This window comes from Syngnathus acus, chromosome 8 (assembly GCF_901709675.1).
Source record: "Syngnathus acus chromosome 8, fSynAcu1.2, whole genome shotgun sequence".
NCBI lineage: Eukaryota > Metazoa > Chordata > Actinopteri > Syngnathiformes > Syngnathidae > Syngnathus > Syngnathus acus.
The window spans coordinates 4,489,877-4,516,002 of NC_051093.1; the positions used below are offsets into that span (position 1 = coordinate 4,489,877).

At 45.5% G+C, this 26,126-nt stretch overlaps 1 protein-coding gene across 3 annotated transcripts in view; it reads left to right on the top strand.

Moving 5' to 3' along the window:
* Window positions 1-4,883: 4,883 nt before the first annotated feature.
* adgrl1a (adhesion G protein-coupled receptor L1a) overlaps window positions 4,884-26,126 on the top strand; it is an 81,208-nt gene continuing 59,965 nt past the window's right edge. For 2 of the 3 annotated variants that reach the window (XM_037256688.1, XM_037256689.1), the window contains exon 1: window positions 4,885-5,685. The gene's annotated coding sequence lies outside the window, so the exon portion shown is untranslated. Of the gene's footprint in view, window positions 5,686-26,126 lie in introns of all 3 variants that reach the window. The other variant, XM_037256690.1, reaches the window with a different exon arrangement.

The following is a 26,126-nucleotide window of genomic DNA, read 5'->3' on the forward strand; positions in this document are numbered from 1 at the left end:
CGCCGGCAGGGGCGGAATGCGAGCGCACCGAGCAAGGACGGAGAAAAACGGAGCTTAATGGTAATAAACAAAACACCCAGCCTTCGTTCTGTTCCGCCCTCCGGGATGAATCCGCTTATCTGAATAATCAGCCCGCAGACTCGTCGCTGTCACATGATGCGAATGCGCCTTCTGATCCGCGCGTCACCAAGCAGTCGCCTGCGAGGCACGCATCCGGACCCCCCTGCAGCGCGGCCAACGTGCACCTGTGCTCCCGTCGCTGCATATCATTACGTGCGCGTGGATTCATTGCTTCATTGCATGTGATGAGAATAAAGCAGAGCTCTGCTCCATCCCTTAACGGCGACATATTATGGGAAATTGCCTTTTAAATGTCTTGCATACAAATAGTTGAGTCTGTGGACTTCCTGCCCATAAATCAGACATTACATAAATGAGTCATATTTTGCCAGCTACCTCTTTACAAAATTGAGCTGTCACCATAGAATATTTTTAAACTCGATTATTCGATTACCGTATTACCCGGACTATAAGGCGCACCTTTTCTCAAAAGCCGACAGTGCGCCTTATAATCCGGTGTGCCTTATATATGGACCAAATTCCTAAATTTAAACTGGCTCAAAGCATTGTGTCATGAAATCAATTATAAGTGGCCCGCTGAAGACTATGAATCATGAATCAAAAAGACTATGGATCATTATTTTGTGATTATAAAGTAATTTGTTGCGTCTGAAGTTGAAATAAAAAAGATAAAATGGAGAATGATTTGATTTGGATTAAAAATCTGACAGGATGCATTATAGTCCGGTGGACCTTATATAAGGACAAAGTTTTAAAATAGGCCATTCATTGAAGGTGCGCCTTATAATCTGGTGCGCCTTATAGTTCGGAAAATACGGTAATCGAATAATTGTTTAAAGAATTTATTTGTTGAGTTTAATTAAATAATGTTCCACGATTACTGTTTATTCCTTATAGTAGAATATGAAATCACCCCCACAGTATATCAAAATGATCACATTAGTTATTATATTAAGTAGATCCTGTGCATGATGTACAGAAATAGTTGCGCTGGCAGGCGGGGCATGCTGGAGGTGGAGATCAGTGGTGGGCTGTTATTTATTCCACTTGCCTGAGGTGCCGCGGACCAGCCTCCTCGCATTTGCGTTCGGCCGAGGTAATTAGAGAACGTCCATTTGTGCAACAGTTTTAATGACTCGCGGAAATGTAATGTGTAAATGTGTGCTACTTGAGGCACGAACTTTATTGGGGGGCCTCCTGGTGTGTGCGCGCACATCTCTCTAACTAAATCAACGTAATCCGACAAAAAGTTCACCCGTGGGTGGCTTTGTGCTTCACTTTCTTGCTTTTCTTCAGCTTCAAAACTGCTTCAAATCAAAATGGCTGACTGATTCCGTTTTTGCTGGGCACCCTTAAAATACATTTTCACCAGGACACGTGCCTGACAAAATTGGCAAGATTGATGACATTTCAAGGCCTTGGAAAAGCTATTAACTTGTCAAAAAAAAAAAGGGATAAACAGCGATTCCAGTCGTGCTTTCATAGTTGTGCCCTGCCCCTCCCCTTCCAGTTCTTAAGCACTTGTGCAGCTGAAAAGATTTACCTTGTCCTCCTCTCGTCGGTCTGCAGAGTCACGCTGCCCCCCCGGAGCCTCACTCCCACCCTCTCTCATTCATTCTGTATCCCCCTTCTCCCCCCCCCCCCCCCGCTCTGGCTGTGTCACCCACAGCATGGCGTTAATACACCAATTAGTGCTAAAAGCAGATAATGGACTATGTTGGACCGCAGAAGTGGGAAAAAAAAGACACGGAGAACGGCGTAGAGAAAAGGAGGCCGATCGAGGCGGCGACGGCGGAGGTGTCTTTATCGTGCACGTGTGGTGTGAAAACGATGAAAGTGCATGATGGGAAGGAGCGCTTCAGCGGTCGCGGGGTTGCCGCATAAAAGCCGAGATGTTACACCGACGCTTTGCCGGCTCCCGTTGCCGAAATCTATTTGGCTTTGTTGGACCCTTAAACTCTTTTTCAGCTGCTTCCTTCCCATTGCACTCCTGGAAATGCCATGCAGGTTGTTCTTTTTTTTTTTTTTTTTTCCCTTTTCTTCTTCTTTCTCATATCTACGCCTACAGGCCTCCTTCAACGGCGAATATAAAGGGCATGCATGAAAGCCCCCCGAAAAGACTTCCTCCAGGGATGCTGAGTGCGCACCAAAGTGTTTTCATGTTTCTCCAACAGCCAACACAAATAGGATATTGATCCTTTTATTATGAAAATATGTCTTTGGTTATGCTTTTAGAAAACATCAGCATGCCCAGCACAATGCGGGGATTCGTACAAAGGGCTGCGTTGGACAACAGACCGAGCCCCGCCGCTAATAGCTAATTTACGCAAATCAGGAAGTACAAATAATTAAGAGATACATTTTTAATGCTAATTGAAATCTATTGCAGTTAACACAAATAAAAATATCAGATTATAGATGTTTCAGATTCACACAGGAGTTTAAACTGAGTATTGTTATCATTATTTCCCCCCCGAATGAAGCGAAGCTAAACAAAGCTAGCTAAACATATTGCTAGTGACTATTTTTAGCATGGAGTTTACGTGTGCCAATAACAGCCACTATTTCCACGAGTATTCTCGACAACTGTGATCATTTCTGTAAACAGTTTGAGAATTTGTAACCCCAGAAAGCCTCTAACAAGCACAACATATCTGCCGTTTTGTGCTACAGGAGATAATTTTCCAATCATTGCTAAATAAGAAAGCTGTCTGCTGGTAAAAATAGAAGGCGCTTGCAAACAGGCTAAAGGTGTCGCGTAAACAGCCGTGCTGCTTCAACGTGAACCCTGACTCGGAGAAATTGACATTCACCAAACATGAGGGGGGACAAATAAAAAAATGGCAGCCGGCCTTAATATACTTTAAAAGACAAAAACAACCGACGCTCGGCTAAAGAAGATGGAAAACGGGCGAATGAGAATAATTAGTTTTAACAAAGCCGAGATTGCGCGATAAAACCGCCACAATGAGAAACAACGGTGACTTTCTTATCTTTAGATTTGCTTTCATTTTGCCTGCGCCGCTTGTATATTTTTTTTCTTTATCAAGTGACATCTGCACGAAAGCAGCAAAACCTATTATGATGTGACAATCGGAGGTCATTTTGAATGCGACTGTGATTCAGGGCCGCGTCTATCAATGCCAAAGCCCGTTTGTACAAGGAGTCGCGAAATATAATATCCTCTACAATATTAATATTGGAGAGTCGCCATAATAGTTGTGTGCTTACTGTAGATGACAATCGGAATGTTGTGGATGGATAGATGATGATATTTGAAGCCGCTGACCTTTGCTTTGCAAAAGGTTTTGTTAGCCGGTTTAAAAATGTCAACAATCAATTTATTTCGGGGATCGATCCCGATCGTCTCCCCTTCAGCAAAAGACTTTTCAGAACTATAAAGAAACGTAGCTTAATTTGACCATTTTTTTTTCCCAATTTGCCGATGATGAGAGTCGAGTCGCATTCGATTAAACGGTGACTTCATTGTATATCTATGTGTATGTATGTATAGCATGTATAGAATAGTTTATCTGTGTTTTGGGTTAAAACGACAACATGATGCACATTTTTTTTTTAAAATACATTTAAAAAAAATAGGGCGTGACTGGATGACAGAAAGGAGGAGCAACGCGCTCAACTGTGCGTAAGCGAGTCACGACTGGTAGCCGTCACGTACCCCGCCGCCGACATCTGTCACTTAGACTTGTTACGCCTCGCAAGGAATACAAACATCTTCAGCACCGAATGTGTCCTACATGATATTGTATAGATTTACTGTCAGCTGCCTGAATGCTGGCAATCCGGCTTTCTACTACGTCGGCAGAGAATAGACACCGAGCAAGGGTTGCAATTGTGTACTATTTAATCGTGGCGACGGAACAATAGTGTTGGCATTGTGTCGTCACTGTTGTTGTTGCTAAGAGACCAGAGGGTGGGATGTACAACCTACTGTGGGTACACACTGGAAATGTGTTCACGTTTTGCTTGGGAGTGGGAAACCAGTCCGCGGGGGCTTACCCTGGAGTCTCGTCTGATCTCACACACAAGTGCATTCATGCTCTCTCTCTCTCTCACACACACATACACACACATCATTTATCGTTCAAGTATTTCTCATGTGTGTGCTGCAGAGTACATTGTTGCCCGTGAAGGTCAGTTGAGAGGATTGGAGATACACAGACTCAAGACGTATCAAGTCCAATCCGGTTATTTCAGCGTTCCGTTTGCAGTCCTAATAGAACCCGACAAATAAAAAAAAAACGCCGACGATACTTCAATTGGATAAATCCATTTGGCAGCGTAACCTATCTTGTGTTTAGAAAGCAAATACTGCTGTTTATCCGAATGTATGAGCTTGGCAAGGTTATTGTCGTTTAATTCAGTCCTTTGCTGTCGTCCCCGCTGCGTATAAACGTAGTGGCAGTTGTAATGTATGACCCCGCGTTAAAGTGCTGAGTAAGAGCAAGAGAGCGCATGCGGCAGCTTTTGCATGCACGCAAACACGCGCAAGGGGCCGCTGAGTAGCTTCCCTCGTCACCCGCTGACTCACAAGCGCGCCGGTTCCACCACCTACCCAAACAGTACAGCGAAAGGACTCTGGACTTTTTGTTTGCCCTGCAGACATCAAGTGCCGAGCTAAATTATGATAACACTTGCTTCGCAGTATTTGAATAGGAGGGTTGACTTTTTTTTTTTTTTGGTGCACATTTATTTGACTAAAACTATTATATTAAAACTATTAGGTCAATCCTGCACAATGCACATGAACAGTTTGACAGGCGGAAGTGTCATCTACGTTTTCCTTTTTTGGACATTGGGGGGCGTTTCACAACTGGAAATGAGACGACGAGAAGGCGCCACCAGCTTCGAATGTCAGCCCGACGAAGAAGTGCACTGGTGCAAAAGGAGCTTGAGAATTTCTTCTTTTTTTTTTTAGTGCAAGTGTGTATGTGTGAGGCAGCTTGTGTGTGTCAGCTGTCTGTTGACTAACCGCGGGAGGGGGGGAAAGAATCCCGCGAGTGTGTGCGTCAGTGCGCAGCGTTTCGGCGCATGCAAGAGCGAGAGAGAGCGCACACGCTGCGTCCTTCCTTCCCCTCCTGCTCGCTTTGCCTCTTCATCGCCTCTCATTTGAGGCTGCGAGCGGTCGAGGAGACCGCACACACTCTCCGGAATCAAGGACATTTCAACCCAAAGAAAAAACAAGACTTATTATTGTGTTGTTGCGTATGACGCTAACTTGCGTGCCCACTGCGCGTCCTTCCCGAAGCGGGACGATGCGGTCGTTGTTTATTTTTGATGCCCGCACGGGCGCGTTTTTATCAGTGAGGAGCCAAACCTCCCTTCCCTAAACTACCTATTTTTTGACTTTTTACCTTTTTTTTTTTTTGGGTGGAGGGGGCAATTTTGTTTTGCCTTTAAGACATCAGGCTGCCGTTCATTTTTCATTCGTATGCATCCGCACGAAGGTGGCATCCAGAGAGGAGGAGAGAGCAAGGAAGAAGCTGCAAGAAAGTGAGGCGGGACGCCAGAATGAATGAATGAACGAACGAATGAATGAGCCACACTGAGCTTCCCCAGCAAGAGCACATTGCACGACCACAGGTAGGACGCTTTTCATTCTTGTGATTTTTTTCATGTGACGTATGTGCATCGACTTCTCCGACTGGGCTTGTGTTACGTTTATACATTATTAATATAGATGGACTCCGATATGCAAAAGATGGGCTTTCTTTTAATGCAGCCAACAAGGGCAAGCGTGCACAGAATATTTCACCGTAGCGCCCCCCCCCCCCCCCCATACTCCCTAGAAGTGTTTTTGAATTTACAGTGCAGAGCCACAAAGTGAACTACTCTCAACATCCCGTACAGAGTACACCATTAATCCTCCACCTTGTCAAATCATGACCTGTGGGCCGCTTGCCCTCGGCAGGAGGAGGAGGAGGAGGAGAGATGGAAAAGGGAGAGAGAGAGGGAGAAAGAGAAGGGCCACAAGAGTCCTTGACAAACGTCCCCATGGCAAATTGAGTTGTACTTTAATTTCCCTTTTAACTTTGGCAAAGTAGTCTAAAAATGGAGGTGAGGTTGACAAATGTCTTGTTTGGCTGCAGAATAAGCCTGGAAAAAAAGACCCCCCCCACCCCACACACACACCAGCTCCTTCTTCTTCCGCGCAGTAATTAAACATTTCATCTCGGGGTTCACATGGTGAAGCTATGCTGATCTAATTCCCCTGCATAATAAAATATGTAATAAAAATATGAAGGAAAAAAAGAGAGGCACGGGCGGCCCACGGAAGAAATTAAACCTTTTGTCTTGGTGTTGTTGTGATAAAATTGAAGCGGTAGGTAGGTAGGAAAACAGAAAGAGAGCAAGCCAGGCATGTTATTTCCTTTTACTCATTTCACCAGGCTACATTGTGTCGGTTCTGACAATTGGCGTGTCTATTCCAAGGTGGGAGGGGGGGGGGGTTGTTAAATGAAATTCAAATTCTTCAGGTGCTAGAAAAGAAGAAAAGAAAAAAAATAGCAATATTGGAGCTGTCTGATGGCGTTATCTGGCCGTTCAAGAAGCCAGACTCGGAATTGGTTTACTGCCAAACCCGCCCTCCCTAGGAAGACAGAGGGATTTATTCCCCCCCCCCCCCCCCACCTCTCTCCCTGCCTCCCCACCTTCTTGTCTGTGCGTCACATCACTATCAGAAAAATTATTCTCGCTTCTCTCTGGCTGAATAATATTCATACATTAGCATGGCATTAATGGCCGTCAGACTTTTAATAAGTCACCGGCCGTAATTAGATTTATTGCCGTTCACGATCGAAACACTGCCCTGGTCCGATTGGCCGACTCTGTTGCCAGAGGATGGAGCAAATATAGACGGCCTATATCATTTTTTTTGCTCGTATGCTAAATTCATTTGCCGCCTTTGCGCTCACGCGCGGGTGAGCGAGCAGCCGTGCAAAAGGCAGATGTGCGCACACACATTTCTACATTTTTAATTTAGACGCATACATAAATGGAGGTGAAATGTCCCAAAAGTGAATCCTCTTGTTTCCTTCCACGTCTTTTAATATGCATGCGCTCCCCCTACAGCTCTTTTAACAAGGCTTCCTCGATGAATATGTTAATAGGAAATCATCAGAAAGACAGCCACTAATATGAATTTCAGAAATTGACCCACGACACTGAATTTCCTTCATGTCCTCAGGACAGCTACGTTGTTATTTTTTTTTTGTCCCCCTCCACGTGAATCCGAGTGATGCAAGGCTTCTAAAATCCAGGCCAGGCTTAAAATTCTGAAAAGAATAATCATCATTTATTGGAGGCACACAAAAAAAAAAAAAGCTTTTTAGTCAGACTTTTGTCAGTGAGCTTTCACGGACGCATTGAAAAAGTTTTCAAGTCACGTTGGCCTTTGAGCTCGCCGAACAGTTTTAATTAAAAACATAATAACGTCTTGCGGCGATGCAACAATTCCACAAATATGCGGACCATCTGGGCAGCGTTTTGATTTTCAAATCTCACAGTCTGACTCACAAACATGTCACTTAAGTCATAAAATTTCCATCAGTACTCTTTGTGCCTTCTAAAAACACTGCCGTGTTTTTATGTTTCATTTTATGCTAGCTCCCTTTTAGGCCAATAGCCCAAAGTTAATAAAAAAAAAATAAAAAAATATATATATGTAAAATTTCATGCCTCTGTCCAGCTGACCTCCGAGGAAGTTATTTTCGTGCTAATCACGTCCGTGCTCTGTATTGATTCTCTGTAATTCTGACGATTGTTTGCAATTATAATCTATTCATAACAATCCTTGTGCAAATTGGATTTTTTTTTAATTTCTATTCTCCGCTGCCCAAATAAATAACCAAGTCATTTTGTCTTCGTAGCGAACCGGGTTTTCATGATATTTGTCGGCGATTTCTTTTCAGAAGCGTTAATGATTTAAGTGTTTTAATTGCGAGAAGTGATTAGGGAGTTTTCCACCAGCAATTCCTTCCAATTAGACTGCAGGCGTCTGTGATGGATGCCGTGCGGCGTATTGTGAGCTGTTGTGTGCATTTTCTCCGCTACAGTCTGTCTCCAGATAGTTTGGGAACAAAGAGCAGCTATCGGTTTGTCTTCTCGTATTGGCGAGCGGCGTCTCTGGTGAGGCAGGACGGGAAGGCCGTTGCCATCGGATCAACGGTTTATTGCGCTTCAGTGTTGAACAAAAACAGCTTACGCCACAAGTCATTGCTAGCTAAAATGGCTAATTGTGCTTTTGTAATGTGTTCCTTTTTGTTTTGTTTTATTTTTGTCATTTGGGGCCAGTAGTGGATGGTTTGTCCACCTCACTGGATTCAGGCTTTGAATCTCCTGTACATCGTCTTACCCGTGCTTGTGTAGTTTTATTTGTTGAATATGAATATTTACTCTATTATGTTTATTGAAGTCAAGTCAAGGATATTTGATACCACTTTTTTTCCCAGACCGATACGATACGAGTACTTAGTTCTCAAGAAGTCACTGATACCAAAAAACGATACCACTAGTAATTTTGATACATCATTTTTGACCTTATTAGCACACAAATTTTCCTTAAAATTGCATAATATTAACAGCAATCTAATATTCTTCTAATTTCTAAATTCTTGTTCCTGATTGCAAAACAACCTCAATAGGGCGGTCGATACTGTTATGCTTGTCAGAATAGTTCTAATGCAAAAATCCTTTTACTCAACTACAGTATTACTCCTACTCATATAATTATTTCGATGATTCATTTTGACTCGGATCACAGTGATTGTCGTGTCGCCGTGCACACGACAAGCCGCAGTTGAAAGCTGGAGGTTTAGGTTCCGAGTGATCAGTTTTCCTGGAACCCATTTCACGTGCTAATTCAATTCCACGGCTGCCGGCCTTCCGCGCACTGGCGCCAGCGTTGGCGAAAATAAGCGTCGACAACAGGAGAGCACGGACACGCGCACATTAAAAAAAAAAAAAGAATCGATAGGGACTGTTTTTCATAAATTGAGTGGGTGTTAAATTAGCCAAACGGGGCTGGCGGGCAACACGTGGGATTGAGTGAGCGGTATATTTGGGTGGTGTCTATTGACTGCCACACCGGCTGAAAAGACCCCAACCCTGATGCTCGATCAATAAGGAACAATCAGGCCTGCCGCCATTTGTGTTTGGACTTCTTTCAGAGTGAAAGCCGGTGCAATTTTCACCAGCAAATACTTGCAATGTTACTGTAATCTTGTAATGGCCACTTCTGATTGCCCCTTTGTCGCCCGCCTGATTTTCACTATTCATCTCCAAAGCGCTATTCGGATCGCTATGTTTTCTCACACGTTGAATGGGCTTTAAAGGCACCGTGCAAATATTCTTTCTGACGCCACTAGAGAAAACGCCCCCCCCCCCCCCCCCTCTTCCCTGACGGCCCACCCCACCTCGAATCAATATAACCTTGCCCTACTGGTTGTTTGGCATTTCAGCGAAGTCGGTCACGGCTGCTCCTGCCAAAGCTTTAGAAGGGCAACAGCGCTCTTAAAGCTGCAGGATCGATTGCCATGCTGTTGCTCTAATAGCAAACCGTATTGAATATTGCCGCGCAGGAAGCCAACAGCAAAAAAAAAGACCAACCAATATGAATGTTTGGGAAAGTCGACCGCTTCTGTGCCATTTTTTGGTTTTCCGTGGTTGCCGCTTGAGCAACAAATGCACAATTGACATCAGTCAAAGCAGCTTCCCCCATGTCCCCTTTAAAAAGAGGAGTCACCTGCAAATGAAAGCAAAGGCTGATCAATTGACCTAATAGCTCGCCCCGATCAATCTCCATGTTTTTCTGACGGCCCGACACGAGGGCGCCGGCGTAATTGGCTTGAACACGGGAGAGGCACTGTTAATGGCAGGAGTCCACTCCTTCCTTCCACCTCCTCCCGAGCTCGGCGGTCCTCGCAGCTCTTGCGGGCGGCGTCAATACTGTCACCTCTTTGTCCTCGCAACCGTCTTCTTAATAGCGTGTACGACCCCTTTTAAAGTCTAACGCTCAACATCGACACGTTCAGTCAGGCTGTAAAATTAGGAGAGACAGTGTATTAACAGTGTGTGTGTGTTGTGTGTGTGCTTTTGACTACCTGTCTGTTCTCTACAGGCAACAGATGTTCAGAGTTGTTTTGTAGAATGGAGGTTCTCAGAAGTTTTTTGTCCAGCATTAGCAAACCTTTCCTTAAACACATCATTGTCAAAGTGTAGTGCGTGTAGCACTGGAGGTACATGAGCTCCCTCTAGTGGTACGCAAAAATAAATCACGGAATTAAATTTTCGAACTACGCGTCACGTTACAGTGGCTTCATCTTTGTTTTCATCCGGTGCAGTACAGTTCAGTTGTATACAATTTTAGAGTTGCATTTCAAACAGTTTTGCATATTTATTTATAAAGTTTGTACTTACGAACGTGTATGTATTATTTGTGCATATAAATAAATAAATAAATGCAAACAGGACTTAAATATCAAATGAAATATTTGCATATTAAATTGCAAATATAGTAGTGAGGGAGGAAAAAAAAATAGCACTTGGTTGATGGACTACTACATAAGTGTGTGTGTGTTATGTGTGTGTGTGCTGGGGGTAAAAAGAAAGAGCAGAGCACCAGAAGAGGCCGCGTGATGGAAAGTGAGCTCAACGAGCAGGAGAGCACATCACATCCGGGGTGGATTAATTAAGGATTATAATTACATTGGGACCGTGCGGGCCTCACCTGAGACTGCCCCTTTGCCGCCGACGCTTGGCTCCTGGTGCCCTGTGTTAACCCCGCCCGCCGTTCTCTCCCGCTTCATAACAATGAGATGAAAACACGAGCCTCACTTGCGGTGCCGCACGTTCACCTCTTGTTGACCACCGCCGCGCTCGAATTGTATCTAAAAGCCTCTCCGCTGCCTTTTACAATCTGCTTCAGCATATGTTGCGCTTGCGAATGCTTCTCTCCCGTCCATATGTCCATTTTGTTGCCGGCCGGCCGGCCGACTGCATTATTAATACATCTACTTGATCTTCTTAATTCAATTCACTGGGATTTACAAGCTGCTGTAGGTCCTATAAAGCGCAAACCTCCAATTGTTGGTCGCTAACTGGCTAATATCCTAGCACAAAAAAAATGTAGGCTAATAATAATTTATTACAGAAATTGGTTGTGTCATATAATGTTTAGCAAAATGATGCTAACTTTTTATTTTGAGGCTGATTTGATACATGAATGCACATGTTTGCAAGCATGACAAACTATGTTATATTTTCCACATTACTGCCTGTTTACCCAGTAAATGCCTGACTTTTTACACGTCTCTGCTGGATATTGAACGACAAAATAATAGGAATAATAAAAAAAAAAAAATCATTCCAGCTTTCCCACAGCTGCACTTTAACCCTGGAGCACACAGAAGCCGCGGTAATGAGCTCTGGACAAACAGGCGGAAGTAGCCTGTTTTTTTTTTTTTTTTTTCCACCTCCACCCCTCAGGAGCAAGTCTTTCCAAGTACAAAGATAGCACTGAGGCTGCAGTAGTCCTTTTGTGACGTTTAAAAAAAAAAAAGATTGTCAGGTTGTTAAAGCTGCTGTATCGATTTATTACACACTCAGATGCATTCAAACAACCATTCGCATGATATTTTACTTTAGCATGGGTTGTTAGCGGAAATTCCAGAGAGTGTACTCCAGAAAATATCGTTAACATTAACGCAGTAAATCTGAACAGGTCGCAGTTGAAGACGTATTGCTCCTTCACGCACGGCCGACTGGCGTTATTGACGAACCGGCGTGTTTTTTATTATGACGCGCGGCTCGCTTATTGTTTAATTGATGAATCCCTTTCATTCCAAATGGCAAAAAACAAGTGCGTTATTCCCTTGGGGAACGGCAGCGAGGAGAATTCTAATGTCTTCTCGCTGACCGCTTGGCTGGAATGGTCGGTGCGACTTGATTTATTAGAAAATCTTATTGATTGGCTGAATTAATGCGGTGCCAGTTTAATCAGTGCGCAATGGGAACCGCGCCGCGCGTCTCTGAACTCGGAATGAATTGAGTGTACGCTATCGATCGTTTATCCGCAGTATTTATACAGCTATTTGTCCACTCCTTCATTAATTCGCTGTGTACAAAACAATGTCGCCAAGGCGTCGTGGGGTTAAGTGAGTGTTGGTGTTCCGTGTCTGCATGCGATATGAGCGACAGATTCTGCAACCTAAACATTTTTTTTTGTTTATTCAAAAGGTAATGAAATGACAATCAAAACCGTAGAAGACTGCGCCCATAAATATTTGCTACGATTTTTTAAAACGTTGTAACTAATAGAAGATTTACTTTTAATTGAAAAAACGTATTTTTGATTATTTAAAGATTGTTGTCCTCAGAATATTTTTACTCCAAACAAGTTGTTTTAATAAGGTTAGCCTGTTTAAAAAAATATTTTTATGTAGCCGCCTAAGCGCCTCTTTCTATTCAAACCTGCTTCAATAATTTAATACTCAATACTCAATGTTAATTACCCTTGCTAATGCTAGTTAGCTTAGCCGGTATACAAGTTAGTTAGCATTCAGAGTTCAGTTATTTTCTATATTTCTATCAGGTTCCAGTCCTCTTTTTGGCAGGTTGAAACTTTTCTTTTGTTGTTAAAAATTCCTGTTTTAAATCCCTAGTTAATCAACAATGGCAAACTTTGCAGCCACCTAATTATACTCCTCGCAGAATGAACCGTTCTTCCTGTCAGCGCACTTTGGTGTGTGCCAAATGCAGGAAATGGCCAAACCCTTAATGATGAGGCTTTTCCCATCTATTTTGCAAAATAAGCAGGCGTTGGCGCACAGCGTGAGCGCTCCCGCCCGCTTGTGCGCGCGGCGAGAGGTGTCATTGTGTAACAGCGGTGGGGGCCCCGACGTAGCACCGAGGCGGCGATTGAGCGGTACCTGTCAAAGGCGGGAAAGTAGCGGCCTAATTAGAACTAACTGTGGACGGATGATGCTTTCTGACAGCTGTCTCATCTGATTCCGCCGCCTGCTGATGGGGAACATTTATTTGGAGGTGTTTGTTTAGGCTCATTACAGTTCTAAAAGGAGAGGCTTCACTCGTCTGGCTCCCCCGTGTTGCGTGGGAAACCGCGGGGCCATTGATATTACTCTTCCGGACCTCGGAATCTGAACTTTCAGTGATTTTCTGCACTTTGCTATGACTCGTGTCACTCTGATTAGCAAAACAGCTCGTACTGGAGCAGTATATATATCATCATTTATAGACTTGAAATCTTTTTTTGTCGGGAAACTACTTTGAAAGTTTTGCTCGAGGAGAAAGCAGATGATGTGGCCGGCCTTGAGTTGGATATCTGCGCGATGTGATTTTATGTGCATTAGCTTCCCACTTGAACAAACTCTCCTATATGATACGTATATACAGGGAGAGTGCAGTTTATGAATACCTTCCATAAGTGTGTGAAAGAAAGAAATCATTGCGCTCCATTTGGCATTGTGTGCTTTTTCAGAAAGGCTTTTATTATGATCGTAGATTGCGGATGCTTCTTTAATTCACCTTCAACTCCCTCGAAGCTTTTTCGCTTGGGCTCAGGTAACGCAATCTTAAAGCCACGCTTCGACCGCAGCCGCACGCTAACAAGATTAGCTCGTTAGAAATTAGCCAAACTCATTTGCATAACCTTCAAATCGATCTTTGTCTGCGAGGCGCTTCGTCTCGAGGTGTCATCGCAAACAAAGCCCGACAGCGCGTTTCGGCGCCGCTTTCGTGTTCCGCCCTTCGAGGACGCCGTAAAATGATTATCACAACAAAAACATTGTCGCAACCCCTCCCTTTCTCCATTGTTCGAGCGAGAATAAAAAAAAAAAAATCACCCGGCCGTTCAGTATCAAACAAATCATGTTTGTCTCCGGCAGCTGCACGCTCCCAATCGAGTTACTGCGAACTGCGGTTGCCTTGATTTGTTCCCAGTAAACAGGTTAAAGGTTTTCTAATTCACACAAATCTTCTCCGTTTGGTCCTACAAGGCTTACATTTGACTTGTTCCATTCCATAAACATGCATTTTCCCGCCCCCGCCCTCTCGTGTTCCTTTTCATCCAAAAACAATTTGCTCTGCCCTCGCTTGCGACACGGAATAATCACGCTACTTCAGCCCACATCCGCTCGACGACCATTTACATTTCACACGAACTAAACATGTGCCGTTTGCTCCAAAAGTGCGTTTGTTTACACCGCAAGTCGTCCACCGCTCCACCCCGGCGCCCGGCATGATACGGATGAAAATATAAATGACCTCTGATGAAACTCCATATTGAGCCGTTTTAAAGCTGGGAGGCTTTAGATCGTATCCCGTTCACCCTGGTTCAGGTGTGGGAGGGGCGAGCGGCTCCTTGCTCGAGCGGGGCTAGAAATCTGTGAGACCCTTCCGGAAAATATTAACAAACACTTGCTAAGTGTGCTATGTTTTAACCACAGACCGCCATATAGTGGAGGAAGACAAAGACATCTTGCTTTTACGGGATTTATGACCCCTGTCTGGAGCCGCTATCGCTCCCTGCGCTTGCACTCGTTAGCCGGGTAGGACAAACAAATTAAAACGGAACAAACGCGCCGGCTAATAAGCGGCTAGTGACATCAGCGAGGGAGAAAGAAAGAAAATGAAGAGAAGGCCAAGGTCAGAATCGTCCCTCCGAGCTCGCCGTTTCTCGCCGCGCCAATTCGGCTCTCCCGCAGGAGATCATCTCCGAGCGATGGCTGCCCGAGACAGATGGGCGGATGATGGATCTGACGTGATAGACAGCGGGGTGACGGATGGATGGATGGATGGATGGATGGATGCTTTGGCTGATAGCGGATTAATGCAGTGCGGGGGCCACGGAGGCGCACTGGATAGCTTAGCGATAGATAAAACCGGACGAGCAGATAAACAAGAGAGTGCTAATCCAAGAACCCCCTCCCCCCCTTGATGGACAGAAAATCAAAGCCAGGCAAAGGAACCACAGAGGGAGGAACAGTCGACCCTTTTTAGATTACCCTGGTGGGGTTGAAGAGCTTTTAATGCGAGGGAGAGTGGAGTCGGACCACTGCGGGGCGACGGCGTCTTGGCGTGGGGTCAGCGATAGCGCACATCTGTCCGTCCAGGCTTGAGGCTGGATCTATTGGACAAGAAAGTACGACGGCGCTTAGCGATATGACACCGCAGGCGACAGTCAGGGACGGCGATGGGCTATTTTGAGTGATGTCCAAGCGTGAGATCGGGCGATGCGGCAAATTGGCAGTGGCGGGAAGCGATGAGATGATGGCGACGGTCGGGGATTGCAGGAAGATGACGGCCATGATTGCCGTGTCGATTCCCCTTGGCTTGTGCGACGGCGTCACGTCGCGCGTCAACAAAAGCGAACGCTTTGGCCCGCCGCTTTATGTTGATGCCGCTCGCTTGAAAAAGAACCCGTCACGAAACGAGCGAGGAAGAGGGGACGCGGGAGGACGAGCCCGCTGAGAGTTCATCTGAAAATAGGGAGCGAGCCGCCCGTCCTCGTGCTATTATCGAGCGCTAAACTTTGTCTGGGTTCATCGTTTCAGGGGGACCCCCGGGGGCCTCTGGCATCGATCCGCCGTGCTCAGAATGCACTCCGGTGTCACCTATTTAAGCGCAGCGAGCTGCCAGCCAGCACAGAGGAGCCTTTATTTATCCGGCCTCTGATTTTGGCCTGCACGGATGACAACCTGATTAGCACTTAAAGGAGCTTCTAAATCTTTTATTGAAAGCAATCGCTATGAAGAGAAGAGAAAGACGGCGAGTTTGAGGAGATGAGGTGAGCTGAGGGTCTGTGTCATCCTTGGAGGAGGCTTAATGAAGCAACGGAGCGGCTGAGAGGCGTGTGACGGAGAGAAAGGAGAGTGCCCGCGGGAACAATGGCTGAGAAACCCAGATTTGGGGGAGTAGCAAACAACAGGACAAGTAGAATCATGTGGAATGACTGGGGAGCTCATCCCAGATCATCGTCACTGTCCCGTAACAATTACACGGCCGCTGGACGGATTTCGTTCCCAAAGTATATTGAACATGCTCAGCCTGAACTGTGTGCTAGTGTGCCGCTAATCGATGCTAACACGGTAGTAAAAACATAACTACAGTCAATATTTGTATGTAAAACACTTTGAGGCCGTAAATGTAAAACAAGCGAGCAATCAATCCGTTTTTATGTTCTTCTCTGTAGCCGTTTGCTGCTACATGAAGATCAGCATAATCCAAAGGCTAATAGCTAATTTGGCTAGGCGATTTTTAACCTGAATATATCAGTCCGGCAGGAAATTTGACTTTCAGCAACTCTAAAAATGTCTTCAGTATCCATTGTCGTTGACTCCCGTTCAGCTCGAGTGCGCCCGCATGCCGCCTGTTGCTTAACGGCAAAGTCAGGGCACGGGCGGGCCAACCCGAGCGAGCAAGTAATCGGGGTTAGAGACGGATGTGTTGACAGACCGCGTCAGCTTTAACCGCGTTGACCCGCCAATCTGGTCGGCATGCGCAAGTGGCGGGATTCGAGTGCCACCCCGGACGTGCGGCAACTGCAAAATCGGACGTGTGTTTCGTCGGCTTGGATGTGAAATGAATGCAAATAGGCGAAAGTGCGAGAGAGGTGTGTGCGGCGGGTGTTTGCACATCCATCTCCATGTGTCAGTCCGCGAGCGCGCCGGCATCATTTTTGATGAGCCCAGGGGAGGGAGAGATTCTGTGCATTCTCGGCGCCACATAATTGTTGCCGCATCTGAGCGCCCCCATTTCATCTTCTCTATAATTCCAGCCAATTTGTTTCATCTGCTTTTTGTTTTCTCCTCGCTCTTTTTTTTTGCCTCGCCTAGACACCCAAATGACGTCTTGCATTTTTAAAATGGTCGATATTAAACCCTAAACAGCCAACAGAATCTATTTATTTTAGTTTACTTAATGAGGAGTCGTGACTCTCTGCTGAATTACACAAATGAGCATGTGGAATGCTAATGAATGATATTGAAAAATATGAATTGTTGAACAAGATATTTAATTGGACAAAGTGGAACTTGTACTGGTATCAGAGTTGAGATACAAAGCTCGACTTCCCATTTCGCCACCAACTGAGCTCCGGTCAACTACTGTATGTACTTAGAAATACGCAACTAACATGCTAAGCTAACGTTAGCCTCATAGCATAGTTAAATTAAGTCACACATAGCACTTGCCTCTTTGGCTGCCCACAATTAAAAAACACCATAGGATATGCACTTCTACTGTATCATAAAGTAGCGTCAGAGATTAATTGATTTTTGATCCCCCCCGTAGTCGATCATGACAATCGCGTTCGGTACCTGCAAATCAATCCGCTAACGAGCTACCGTTGCGCGTTCCATCATGATGACAAAGTCAGGTGATGCTCGGGTCAATATCGTGGAGTAGAACCCCGCGCGTCTGCTTGATTGAAACTCTTTGTACTATAAATCAGCGGGAGCCGTTTCATTTTTCATGTAATCACTTGTTTACTGGTGCGACTCCCGCCGCAGCTCTTATTAGAGAGCGGCGAGATACAGTCGTTGATCCATATTCAACGCAAACATGCGCATACATGAGTGTCACCGCAGATACACTCTGTTGGGGGGAGGGGGGGGTCGTCCCGTAACAAAAGCTTATTGTGCTTCCTAATCAAATGCTTTCCCCCTCTGTCATCTTGTGTGTGTGTGATGGCAGTGCTAGTGTAAAATGTCAAGAGAATTAGCATGGCATTAATGCACACACTCTGTTTTCCGTCTCCCTCTCTTTTGGCCTTTCACTTCGCTCTGCTCGCTTGTCTTCCTCGCCCTCCTCGGCGCCCTCCCGTTGCCAAACGCTTGTCCGACCCGTCCCGTTCCCCTCAAGGGTGGCGGGATATTTGATGGTGGTTGTGGTGAGGTGGGGGGGGGGGGTCACACCTCTCGGTGATCAAACTCGATTTTTCACGCTTTCGCTATCAATTGGTGCGACGGGACAATCGAGACGGATTTGGCCGACTGTCGCGAAAGCAGCGAGACTCCTTCTGCCGAGGTCCGGGCAATGGGATTAGCTTTAAATGGAATTTAATTCCCGCTATTGTTAATGTCTGAAGCCTGTCCACCTCCCAGACGGCGTGACGCGTCGCGCCACGCTGCCGCTTTCACCAGTCACTGCTCGCTAAATCACTCGGAATTTAATCGGGCTCAACTTTTTGGTCTTTGGCTGACAATTAGCTGTCTAAACGTGAGATGTCAATGTCACAATGCTGACACGCTCGATGCTATTACAGTAGACGATGGGGGAAATATGTTTGTTAATGCACTTTAATTTAGGTCCAATTGAAATCGTTTCTTGTTTTTCTTCATTTTAATTGGAAGAAATTACACAATTGCAGCGCAGCAGTGAACTCATTGGGACCAACAATTTCTACAATAACAAAATGGTGGAAAATAAGTCAATTTGTAGAAAATGTATATGGGGGTTAAAAAAAATGACAAAAGCTTTTTGAGTGCAGCGTCATTGAAAGGTTCCGCACTCTGGGGAAATAGAATAAGATCACAATAAACTTGAAGGATGTTTTGTAAGGACAAAAATAAATTAGTCAAGATATTTTTGTGCTTGTTTTGTCGTGAGGTAAAAACAGGAAATGGTGCACCAAAAACAAAGGATTTGATTGATTGATTGATTGATTTTTATTTTGTACAATTCGTGCATTGGATAAAGAATTTTCTTCAATAATAATAGCTTGACAAGAGTTTAATTTGTAGAGCAGTGACATGCAGAAATTGAGGGTTCGGACAAAGAAAAACAAAAAAGACAATGGTGAACTTTTCAAACTACGGAAGAAAACGGAATAGCAGCTCTTTAATGAAATCAATGTGAAGAAAATTCGGTACCACAACTGCTTTGAGTTTGTGGAAATAAAGTTGTCAGTGCAACTTTTTTTTTTTTTTTTGTATCAACTTCTGCAAAACACTCACGACATAATGTTGAATTGGCATAGGAGGACGAAAATTGTTGAAAATCCAATAAATACAAAAGCCGTCCGTTTTAGCCACAGAGGCCGATTCTTTTTTGGAGGAGAAACACATAAGTGAACGAATGAGTAAATAGATAAACGAGTAAGAGCCGCTGAAGCGTGAATCGATGTTTATAGATCGACACCCAAAGACTTGCTGTGCCGCTGATGAAATGAATGCGGGGAGAGTGTGTGTTTGTGTGTGTGCGCAACTTTTGAAGCTTGCGGTGATGCCGTGGTCTCGCTTATCCATTTGAATGACGCCATCAGCATTTTATATTGCCTCGCGTGTCTTTTAGTATATTTCATCAATTTCTTTTAAAGCTCAAACACAACCTTGATCAATACTTGAATTAAAATGCGTGTCAAATGCTGCCGTTACTTTTTTTTCATGAATTCATAAATGTCAACTCGCATCTCAAAGTTAAAGACACATTTCAACTTTATTTTTAGAATTACATGGCCCATATTTCCGTTTGAACTCATTCACTCCCATTGACGGCTAAAGACGTCAAAGTTAAATTTTTAACTGGGCTGCCATTGAATGAGTTAAAAATCAATGTAGCCCTTGAGTACGAAGTTTCTAGTTTTTGAGAATAACGGGCTTGTCTAATGAACACAAAATGGGGGTCAATTAGTCAATTTAGCTTTTTGGTCCTTTTTTTCAGCTTCCATTTTAATTATTCGTGAGAACATAATTAGATCTCATTGCACGGGTGAATGGATGCGAGAGATGAATAGGCTCCACTGTCAAATGACATTCGTGTATGATTTTGAAAGGATTTGCATTTGTGTAATCTTCTCGAATCAAAAACTGCGACACTAAGTCCCACCTTTTTATGTTTTTAGTCCGCGCCGCTTTGTGCTTCCAAGCCTCTTTATTTTCCTCTCCACTGCAGTGCGAGTCTGCTTTGCTGCAGAGGCGAAAGATTGAGATAGAGTCTTGAAAGAGTTAGATGGATGGGCTAAAATGGCGTCGGCGAAAACACACCGGAGGAAAGCGGCCGAGGCTTTGCTGCATCCTAATGTGCCATCAAATAGTGTTGTCCCACTGTGCAGACACACACACACAGGTCGCGAGTGCTCGTGTTTGTTTGCAGCCAGAGCTGGGTGGAGCTTGGCACAGCAAATTGGGGGGCCTAACAAGTGCGGCATCTGTCTCAGCAGCAGGAGCGTCCCGCCTCCCCACCCGCCAATGACCCGTCCCGCTTTTTAGTCACGAGCTCAAGATGGGTCTCCACCTCCGCCGCTGGCCGCCGCATCCTTTCATCCCGCTCCTCGCCACCCTGCCAAACACTACCTCTGCTTCTGGCCCTCCTCCTCTATAAGCAGCAACCGGGTTCTTACCGATATGGGTCGGTGCAAAACTGCTGAACAGTATTAGAGCAGCAGATCTAAGTGCAACTAAGTCTGCTGCCATCTAGTGGTGATTACTGAGATTGCAACTCAAACTACATTCAACTCATACTGTCAGTTCCGCCATATGGTTTCGTAACAGTTTTAAGGAAAGGCGGAATGGTTCAAAGATTTTGTTTTTAATTTACACACTTGATGGGTGCGCTTGCACTTGAGAAGTCTTCAATTGTCATTTGAAACCAAATTTCCGCTCCTCAGCGGAATACAATCCCAATCCGTCGGTGAAAAAGATGTCTTAATACACACCCTCATCCTTTGTCTTCAGCCTCCCCTCAGTCAAGGCCAACCACTTTGAACTGCATTGCAAGCCCCCCCCCCCCCCCCCCCCGGGGAGAGCCGGGGGTCGTGCAAACTAGCACGCATGCTAACTACACGCTGATGATGAGCCGTATGGTGGCCTCTGAAGCGAGGTGAAAGTTGGATCTCTCACAGGAAGCCAGGATACACATCCGGGGGCCCCCTCGCCACTCTCATCCCTTCGTTATAACTCCCTATCCTTCTCTCGCTTAATGAAAACCCTCCCTCATCTTCTCCCCTCTGTCAATCTTGTCTTTCATTGAGCCTTCCCCTCTCTGCCTTTATCTCCGCCCGGCGCTCCTCTCATCACGGAGGCCGCCCGCCAACTCAGAGCCTCGCATACGGCCATTGTAGCTCCTGATTATTTCTCGTGGGGGGGGATCTCCTATACGCGCTCGCTACCACGCTGAGTTATCTCGCTCATCAAGTGGGCTTGAAGTGGATCAGGGTGGGCGGGGTCGAGCCTTGGCGGAGGAGCGGGTACAAAGCTCGACGGGTTGTGGGAACTTTAAGTCTAATTAGCATGGGAATCGTCGGCCGTCACTCATATTGAAAGAAAGAAAAAAAATCGGTGAAGTTGTTAAAAAAAAATCCTTTTTTGTGTACCCATCTTAAGACATCACATGGCCCACGTGCCTCAATGTGGGTCGATAACGCCGCGTTGCGTACTCCTCTTAACAGCTTGTCTTTTCTCCGCTTCGGCTTTGTGTTTGTGTTTTCCTCCCACATAACGCCGGTGCCTTTGTGTCAATCACACACAGAAGTGTCTTAGAATGCAAAACGCTCCCTTTCTCAACACAATCGCACTCATTGTCTCACGTCGTTGCGGACGGTAACGACGGCGAGCGACGACTTGTTTCCTTCCCGCGGCGGTCGATGCTTTGTAAATCAACCTGACGATGCTTTGTCAATATCATAAACTCTCCAAGTATAACAACCGTCGGCTGGATAAGATAGCGACAGGAAATAAAACACGAATGAAGGAATTTGAACCTTTATCCCCGAATAATCCGTTCTATGGACAAAAGTATCGCTGCGACGTTTGACCCCATTGGCTAATACTTTAATAAGCATATAAGGTTAGTTCTGTCCTTTAGCGGCTAAAACAACTTTCACCCTTATTGATGAAATACTACTGGATGTGTCTGACTATGCTAACCAATTAGCCATTAGGGGCCCGTCTCAAACTCCACATTGATTAATGAGGTTATTAAAAGGTTTGTCTGAGTTCAATATAGTCATCCAACATTAGCTTGCCTTTATTAGCTTGTGTTTATAATTTTGGGGGCCGGCGTGCCCCGTGCCCCCCTCGCCACCACCACCACCACCGCTTCTTAAATGGCAAAGCTTGTCGTCCAAAAGGAACGGGAGTATGAAAAACACGGAGCCCTTATTAAAGCTGTCCTCCAAAGGCTGCCCGCTGACTGATCCCCCTTGTAAAGCTCCCCATTAATTGGGAGGACACGGCGGCGGAAAAGGTGGATTCTCCGTCTTGCCGAATGGACGGACAGACGGCTGGAGAAGGATGGCGACGACCTGAGCCAGCGAGCGAGGCGGGCGTGGAGCTCGCAAGTCACAGATATAAGCATGATAAAGGGTAAAGAGGTGAGAAGATGAACAGGTAGCCGAGTAATGGAGAGCCGTGGGCAGACGGGTTTATGCCGAGGATGCTGCAAAGGAGAGCAGAAAATCTACAAGGGTCGAGGAATGGGAAGGAATGGAGGGAGACAAAGAAATGGGTGAAAGAAAAAGAAGGTGTGTCAGTGGATAGAGAGAGAGAGAGAGAGGAAGAGGCTGATTTTCACCAGAGTTGCAGCCTGGAGTGGCTCCCTTAATGGGGTTGCCATGACAACAGTGTATAAGAGAGTCAGACTCCTGCAGGAGGGTGCGCGTGTGTGTGTGTGTGTGTGTGTGTGTGTGTGTGTGTGTGTGTGTGTGTGTGTGTGTGTGTGTGTGTGTGTGTGTGTGTGTGTGTGTGTGTGTGTGTGTGTGTGTGTGTGTGTGTGTGTGTGTGTGTGTGTGTGTGTGTGTGTGTGTGTGTGTGTGTGTGTGTGTGTGTGTGTGTGTGTGTGTGTGTGTGTGTACGTGCTCCGCTGCCCGAGTGATTGATTGCGTGTGAGATAACAAACAGCACAATGCTGCAACGCCAGCCAACTCAGGGGCATGAGGGGAACGGCCAGTTTGTTTCTTCTCCCCCTTTTGTTGTTCAAGTTAAACAGACCGACGGCGAAGGCCGCCGCGGCCCCGCCCCGCCCTCACCGAGGTGATGTCACAGCGGGCCCAGCTGTCACGGAGCTGGTCCCACAGGAGCGCTAATCTGTCATCATTATATTAATGACAAGCTTTGCACGACTCGCAATGTCATCGCTTGTGTGTGCCGCGGCTAACGAGCGCCGGCCTCATTGTGGAGTTAATTGAAAAACATTTTGATTAAGGCCCGTTTTTTGTTTTTTTCTCACCCCACTCCAACTTCGTATTTTTAAAGCGCTTAAGCGTTTGGGCCCCAGGTTGGAAGGTACAATACAGTTTTTTTCATTGACACCCACGTCACTCACCACACCAGGCTCCACCTTTCAAAGTCTCCCTCAGCCATCTGAGACAGACTCAAGCTTGCCCACGACCCGAAAGACTTAACGAGTCATAAAAAGTGACGGAAGTTTGGTTATTGCCTCAATATTTCCCAGCCCGCCAATTTTCGGACTATTTCCCGCCGAACACGCTCGTTTGCGACCGGCTGTCACTTTGGTTAAGCAAATTACTCGTAAGAGCCCGATCCTCTCACCTCTTGGCCCGTTTTCCTCCTCCTTTTTGTCTTTTCCCATCAAGCCTCCCCACTGTGACGCCGTCTCTCTCATCTTCTCTCCTCTCGTCTCCAGAATTTCCCTCGTGATGACTTTACACTGTAATTTGACTTTACAGTCGGTCAAAACATATTCCGCTGAGATTAATTTGGATTTCAAAATATTGGAATTTGATCGGTTTCATACGCGCATGTCCATTAGGTCGCTTTACAGAGTGATTTTAAAAACGCAGCATGTACGAGAGTCTGTGAACGATAATGGGAAGCGTGGAGCTCGATAATCCCATTCATCGCCATGATGATACAGACAAGAGGAGACATTGATCACCGGCGATCAATAATGGGCCCTATTGATCAGGACAGCGGCTTGTCACCATGCAGATCGCATTCCCCGGAGGAGTCCCGCCTCCCGGGGTGCAGTCCCGCCGCTTCATCATCGACTTCGTGCGGCAACAGACGACAGGAACTCTGATGAATGCATAACAAAGAATTGTTTAAGCTGTGATGAACGGTCCTTTGCCGCTTTTTCTCGGTGTATACTCGAAATAATCATCGGACTTTGATGACACGTTCCCATTTTAGAAAAGCTTAGCTGTTCCGTGTTGCCCATCTGTCTCGAATACCCGCTCGCAATTACGGCTCGTTCGGGCAACTCGTCCCAGCGCGATCCCGGCTATTCTTGGAACTCACCCAAAATGGCCGCCTCCTTTTTGGATACTTGCAACTTTTCAGTTGGCGTGCAATAATTCAGAAGACTAGGACTTTAGGACTAAAACCTTTTTGATTTGTGTTTAATGAACACTAAGCTATTGAATTTTAACATTTGACTGTCCAAGTATTTCTCCAGTAGCACTTAGTGTCAAAAAAGTTTGAGAAACACAGATTTAGCACATTGGTCTCTGCGCCTTTTACAGTACACACGCACTGACAGCAAACTGTAACACAGCGAGTGTTGCCGTAGAAACGCAATTGGCACCATCGCCTGTGTCATGATCACCACATTGGCGGCGAGAGAAGGCAACAGATGTGATGGAGCGTTTTCCTTAAATATTAGCGAGGAGAAAAGAAAAGAAAAAATGGAATCATCCGGTTAGTACAAGATGTTGACTGTGTGTCGTCTGGTTTGGACAGACCAACGGACAGCTGCTTGCGAAAACACTTGCTCGCTTTTATCCATGACGCACTTGGCGTCCGGTACCAGCCGATTCTCTCCAACAGCTACATTTCTGGATGATTATTGCTTTATTTAATTATGTTCATGAACAGTCAAGAGTGCTGGTAACAGTCGGGCAAATTTATTTTGGCCCCGCAGTGAAACTGTTAGTGTTTAAGTCAATAAAAGGCTTTCAAGAATCGTTTTTTAATGGGCAAAAGTGAATTTTAATACTCACTACTACAGAGTCAATCGGGAAATCAATTCTGCCTAGCAACTCGTGGCAAAGGCGGGAAAAGAGCACTTATATTGCTGCAATTGTTTACTTTGCAAGTTTTTATTATATTGAATTAGAATGGTGTAATATTTTGGGTGTTGAATTACCGAAACAATGTCCCCAGGGGGTTTTGGAAGCACCCTGCTCCAAAGTGATCTGCTCAAACATGCACAGGTGCAGCAGGGGTGGGAAGGGGGCGGGGCTAATGTTCTTCTCCGCTCGCCTCGAGGCTCTGTGGCAAGGGCGGCCAAGAGTTCTCCTTTTTGCTTGTGGAGGATTTAACAAGAGGAAAAAGGTGCAGCTGCAAGTGTTTGATCAGCCTGCCAATACAACTCGAAAACGGGCCAAGCCCGAAGATAAAACGGAAACAAATGGAAGAAATAGAGGGCGGGGAAGAAGAAGCTGTAATGAGTATTTTTGCCAGAATGAGTTAGAACGAGGATTCTTTTCAGTATTTTTTCTTGCAATATTTCCGCGTACACTTTAAGGTTGCAAATGTCTCGATCGGGGAAACTTTCCAAAGTGCCATCCGTCATTCCTTTGCTGTATTTAAAAAGAAAAACCTCCGTAAGCCTTCCACTGAACCTCACAGCAGCGTTAGCACAGTAGCAGCTTCTAACCTCCCACATCCCCCCCTGTGCCCTTGCTTTCTCATTGGCTTTATGTCTCCCAGGACAGTGCTCAGAAATGTTGAAACGGGGCCTGGCCCGCCGAGCAAAGAGGCGAGAGTCGTGGAAGCCAAGTTAAACAAGGGCGCTTCCGTTTTTAAAGAGTGATCAGCTTCAGAACGGAGCACTTTAAAATCTATTGACAAGAAATAGAAAAGATAAAATTATTGAGAGCAGTTGTCGGACATTAAGTGGCTTTATTTTGACCAACGAGCGTGTGTAATTAATTCATGTGTGTGTTTGTTGAATTAAACAGGTGCGGACCGATTCGTTCAAATCAAAATGGCCGACTTTTAGTTCCAGTCTTTGAGATTTGGGATGCGTCTTATGATACAAATGTCCACCCAAATTTGTGTCAACGGACCTCGCCAATCTTACTACTGAGTGAGTTCGGGAAAATTAAA